Source organism: Stigmatopora nigra, chromosome 20 (assembly GCF_051989575.1).
Source record: "Stigmatopora nigra isolate UIUO_SnigA chromosome 20, RoL_Snig_1.1, whole genome shotgun sequence".
Lineage (NCBI taxonomy): Eukaryota > Metazoa > Chordata > Actinopteri > Syngnathiformes > Syngnathidae > Stigmatopora > Stigmatopora nigra.
Window position 1 is genome coordinate 5,177,515 of NC_135527.1, and position 6,000 is coordinate 5,183,514.

The 6,000-nt window shown below is 42.2% G+C and overlaps 3 non-coding genes across 3 annotated transcripts; 2 read left to right on the forward strand and 1 right to left on the reverse strand.

The window, feature by feature from the left end:
• Positions 1 to 412: 412 nt before the first annotated feature.
• On the reverse strand, positions 413 to 484 carry trnae-uuc (transfer RNA glutamic acid (anticodon UUC)). The gene has a single exon. It is a non-coding gene; the product is annotated as a tRNA-Glu (tRNA).
• A 1,892-nt stretch (positions 485 to 2,376) lies between these two features.
• On the forward strand, positions 2,377 to 2,458 carry trnal-aag (transfer RNA leucine (anticodon AAG)). Its single transcript has one exon. It is a non-coding gene; the product is annotated as a tRNA-Leu (tRNA).
• Positions 2,459 to 5,926: 3,468 nt separating this feature from the next.
• trnai-aau (transfer RNA isoleucine (anticodon AAU)) lies at positions 5,927 to 6,000 on the forward strand. The gene has a single exon. It is a non-coding gene; the product is annotated as a tRNA-Ile (tRNA).

A 6,000-nucleotide genomic window follows, 5' to 3' on the forward strand; every position in this document is an offset into this window, starting at 1 on the left:
CCAAAATGTTGGCTTCAGAGATTTAGCAGCAAAAATCTTAAATCATATCACAGAGACAATTGCACATTTGTCGAGCAATAAATATAGGCCCGTTTTCAATATCAAATTGTTAATGTTGAACTTTTTTTACTATACAGTTTCTGACATAAATATCAAATTGTTAATGTTGAACTTTTTTTACTATACAGTTTCTGACATAAATCTGATCAGACTAACTAAAAAGGTTAGATGATATCTATATATTTAAACAACTGCAATCATTGTGCGGCATACGTTTGTAACGTTTATAGAAAGTTTTAGAAGATGCACACGGGTAGTATGCTTGTGACAGCTTTCTGACATGTGGGACAACTATTGAACCTCTGTAATATAGAGGTTCAATAGTTCCCAATCCACCCATCTAATACGTAGCTTCCCATACCGGGAGTCGAACCGGGGCCACCTGGGTGAAAACCAGGAATCCTGACCACTAGACCATATGGGATATATCATAACATGCTGATCCAGATCATGTAGAAGCATGAAGTTTGGATGATAGACTCATGAAATTACATTGGGACCTCGCTACTTCGCGGTTCCACCATCGCGGCTTCAGAGCTTCACGTTTTTTTTAAATGAAAAAAAATAATAATAATGACAAATATTAAATTAAAATTAGAACTTACCTTATTCTACAAAATTTGAGAACAAATATTCAATTGGAATTAGTAATTGCATCCTTTTACAACATTTTTAGACACAAAGAATGCACATATGCGCAAAACATCACGGGTATAAACGCAAGCTGATTGGCCAGCTGAATACTCACTGAACTACTCGACTCCCCATTGGCCCATTCACTACAGTGGTCCAAGCTTCTCCCGATGCCCATTCTCAGTCCACGCTTATCTTCTGCTATACAGTACGCTTCTCGCCAAGTCAAGTGTAAAAGTTTTGTGATGCCTCCCAAACGCTCTTTATCCCTTGGTGCATCTAATGAACCGAAGAAAAAGCGAAATATGTTAACAATTAACGAAAAAGTGAGTCTATTGGACAGGTTGAGAGCATGAAATAGCTACGCGAGCGTAGCCAGAGAATCTGGTTGACAATGGAGGGTCTCACCTCCTCCATTGAAGAGCCCGACGAGACCTTCAGCATCAAATCTTATTGGAAGGACTAAAGCTGACGAAGGTGGCCTTACATTGCATAATTTACAGGACCTCTTCAATGTTGCCAAAGACCTCCAAAAAAGGGCCAAAGAAATTGATGATAACATGGTAAGGGCCGTCGAATTCAGCAATTGTATTGATGACGTCATGGCTGTTTATAGGCGTTTTGATATATATATATATATATATATATATATATATATATATATATATATATATATATATATATATATATATATATATATATATATATATATATATATATATATATATATATATATATATATATATATATATATATATGCACTTGGTTTCTAACGTCCCTGGGGTTGGGTTAGAGCAGTGATTTTCAAACTTTTTTGGCCACCGCCCCCTTCACCGCCGGGCCAAAATGCCAACGCCCCCCTCTTTACCCCTTTCCAACGAACGCTAGAACGACTATATTGCTAAATGTCACAAGAATTGGTTGATTCTTCAATCACAAACAGTTTGAAGACTAAAAAAAAACAATTTTAATAAACAAAAATGGTTATAATTTATTCTTCAATAAAAACTGACTTGCATGTGGAGAGAAGCTTAAATAAATAGAAGACAGGCGCCTCAGATATTATTCGCTAATTTCGTTTCTTTTAATAGACCAATGCGCAGTTCACCTCGAATCATAAAAATTGATAGCTGATGCATTAAGCCGGTCGCTGTGCGCATACGTCTGTGGTTAAGCGTTGCCGGCGCGCTATTGTGTGCTCCTCTGCGGCTGACTGGATGGTGGTGGTTTCCCCAGTCGCCTGCATCGACGATAAACTCGCGACAATTAGTGATATACGGTATATGCGCGCTGCTCGTGAGCGCTCGAGCAGACAACGTTTCTTGTTTCAATAAAGCTTGTTTTTTGTCGACTTTTTATTACAGACAATCAATTTTTCCGGTCTTTCTACAAACACCAACGTCACATTTTACTGTAATTGCTCCATCGCCCCCTTCACTATTTCAACGCCCCCCATTCGCCTGTTTATTCGTCAGCGCCCCCCTGAAAGTTCACACCACCCCCCGAGGGGCGGTACCGCCCACTTTGAAAACCACTGGGTTAGAGTTTAATATCCAAGTACATTTGACAACCATAACCCAAACCTAAACGGTGACCAAAGACGGGCGACCAAATGTCTGAGCACTTCAGAGATCCGGTATAGATTGCTATAGGTGTTTGGAGACATTCCACTTCCTCATCTAAGGTAGTGTGGCCGAGCGGTCCAAGGCGCTGGATTAAGGCTCCAGTCTCTCAGGAGGCGTGGGTTCAAATCCCACCACTGCCAATATTAATTGAGGTGCTAATGGCTATTTTAGTGGGTAGAAATAGCTCTTCCATGACATATAAACTAAAATGTCAAAAGCACTGGTGAGGGAGCAGGGTCTCACATGCCTAAATAGGAGCTTCGTGGTTGCACCCCACTGATGAAGCCATCATAGATGATGGGCAATCGTTTTTGTCCACTGCTTACAGTGGCGGGCCGTCAGGGCCTTCAAGGCCTTCTCTACTGGCCTAAGATATAACTGAATCATATATTATTATATTTTGTCCATCAATACTGATTACATAATTCCAAATTGTCTGTTAGCTTTCTTTCATTGCGTCCCCCCTGGTTACACTGCTTTCAGATGTTTGTTTTCATATTGAAGCATTTAACCAATCACATTTCAGCCATTATTTGTTACCAGGGTCGGAAATCTTTCTTAAGGCCATCACAATCAGTACTGCAGGCTCTGCTGGATTAAACAAGTGTCGATAAGACTGTTGCTTTAACTAATCAGATTTCGAGTTGGCAACACCACAATGCCTTGTCGCAGGTGTAGGGATACGTCATTGCCTTCTCGCAGGCGTAGGGATACGTCATCGGTTTCACCAACTATGATTGGGTACTGATTAGCCAGAGCTACCAAACTGTACCTGGAGCTGGCTGCACAAGTAAATATATTGTCTTGTGGATTTAAAGCCATTTTCAAGATGGACTTTGCCAGAAATATGACAGAACAGGTTCAACTTTCAGCATTAGCTTCGATGGCGATATAAAAGAAGGTCCGGGTGACCAAAAGACCGCAACCAAAAGACCGACGACCAAAAGACCGGCGACCGAAAGACAGCGACTAAAATACCGGCGACCAATCGACCGCACACACAAGGTTTTATAGCCATAAAATCGTTTATGAGGGTTGAATTGATTTGATGCGTTGAAGGCGCTACCAAAAAATAAACACAGACCGCCACTGACTGCTTACCATCTAAGTCTTAGATTCTAAGACATGTGTCTCTTAACTTTCACTTTCTGACTAAACCTTTTGCCTGAGCAGGAAACAGGTTTCTCAACATCCTGAGTTATTAAGTGTATTTTTAAATACACTGTTTAATTGTCTTGAAATCAAGCTTGTACTTTCTGTCGACTTGAGAAGTGAAAAAAATAAACCAATTGCGGCGCACAAAAAAGCCCTTTTATTACACATTGAGAGAATATATACATATAAAAATTGAACCCACCTTCTAGTCTGTTAAGAACAACTTTTGCATGAATTATTTAGCAAACGATTGAGTGTTCCTCGTGGAACACTCCTGCACGTGAATTCTGTTGGAGGCACCTTTGATAGCTAATAGCCTAAACCTAAAAGAAGTGGCCCCTTAGCTGGTAACCGGTCAAGTAGTCGCAGGGGCTATTTAGCCGGTAACTGGTCAAATGGACTATATGGCCCCATGTGGCCCAATTAAAACGTTACACTATTCAGAAACCTTCTCAAGGCGCAGGCAATGTTCCAACATTTTAACATAAGGGAACCTGAAAATAAGACTAAACAACCCGCACAGGAAAAAAACCTTTTTTCTCAATTTGTGGCAGGAATATCTTAAGAACACAATTGCCCACATCAGTCAGAGAGCCTTTTCCTGCTCAGCTTCTTGCCAGAGATTCAGTTATAACGATAGACTTAAAAGACGCATGTGATTTGATAAGGGGTGGCCAATCACGGCTTGGCTTGCTTCATCAATTTCCATATGAAATTGGATTGGATTGGATAACTTTATTCATCTCGTATTTGGAAAACTACATTGTGGCAGTCGCACGGGGGTGATTAGACAGAACAGCAAGTAAAAAGCAAATCAAAGTAAATGGAATCATCAAAACATTAAGACAAAAAAGCAGCAAAATCACAAAACGAGCAAGAATGGACGGAGCTACCATGGCTCAAATGAACAGTGGGTTTGTCTTCATATAGGAAAACAGGGCATAGTATGGTTCCTATTACAATGACTAAACTCTGGGCAAAGTCGGATTAATCAGTGACAGCTCTCCATGGCAATGACCAAACTATGGGCAAGTTTCTTATGACAAAGATGTTTCTATTCTTACAAAAACTGATACAATATGAACAAACAATTGCCTAGCGACTGACATTTTAGCTTACAATATTATCTTTCAATTCCCTCCTATTGTAAGTATAAAATTATTATTGTTGTCCGGGCCATTGTAGCCCTGGTAGGGTTACCCATGGCCAACTTCTGATGTGAGGGATCAGATGAAGAATGGTTCAAAGGACCTCTTATGATGAGCAACATCATTGGACGAAACAGGAAACAGCCTGAGCGTAAGGTTGAGAAATTCCAGCGCGACCTAGTTTGGCTCACCTCTACACACAGCTTGGGTTCCGGTACCAATCCTCTCGAGGGGGGTTGGACACTCTTCCACTCTGGAGTTGCCCGCGGGACAAAAGGGGTGCATCCCTTCATCTTTGGGTGGGGGGACGGAACCTAATTGTTGTTTGTGAGCATGCACAAAAGCAGTTCAGAGTACCTTCCCCTTTTGGAGTCCTTGGAGGGGGTGCTGGAGAGTGCTCCTTAGGGGGACTCCCTTGTTCTGCTGGGGGACTTCAATGTTGATGTGAGAACTGGGGGGAGTGATTGGGAAGAACGTCCCCCCTGATCGAAACCCGAGTGGTGTTCTATTGTTAGATTTCTGCACTCGTAGTGGTTGACAATAATTAACACCATGTTTAAGCATAAGGGTGTCCATATGTGCATTAAGCACCAGGACACCCGCATGTCTAGGATACTCGGGTAAAGAGAGGGACGGAGCTCTCAACCAATCACAACCTGGTGGTAAGTTGGCTCCGAAGATGGGGGCAGATTCCAATGCAGCCCGGGAGACCTAAACGTTTCCTTCCTCTATTTGAAAGACATTCAATTCCCACACGCCGCTCCCTGCTCGACCTCACCTGTCCGTCCCTGCATCTCCGTGCCGACTGGCCCCACAGTCGCACCCGAGCCAATGCCAGCACGTTGCTGGTTATCTCTTTTAGTCAGAGTGTGTTGCTGTAAATACCAAAGTCGTGGGTTGGACTGCTGAACGGGCACGGCTTCTCGAGAACACGTGTCAAAGAGACACCCTGGGGAACAGATCTGGCCTGCTGCCTCATTTTGTGCAGTTTGACACCCTTCCTCCAGAGTAAGTTACGATTCCCTAAAATGATTTATTTTGTCGTAACATAACAGTTTAGCTAGCTGACATTTACAATTGCGGTAATCACACAAAATTCATGGTCACTTTGCACATGGCTGGTTAGCTCGGTTGGTCAGATTGAGGTGCAAATAATACCAAGGTTGTGGGTTTGACCTCCATATGGGCCAAGACCTCTACAAAATCGATTGAAATTACCTAGTCCAACTTCTTTTGTCGTAACTTAAGTGTTTAGCTAGTTGACGTATTCCGTCATGATGCAAATACCTGAATTGTGCAGCGTGAGGCCTGTTAACTCAGTTGGTCAGAGTGTGGTGCTAATAATGCCAAGGTCGTGGGTTCGACCCCCACGTGGGTCA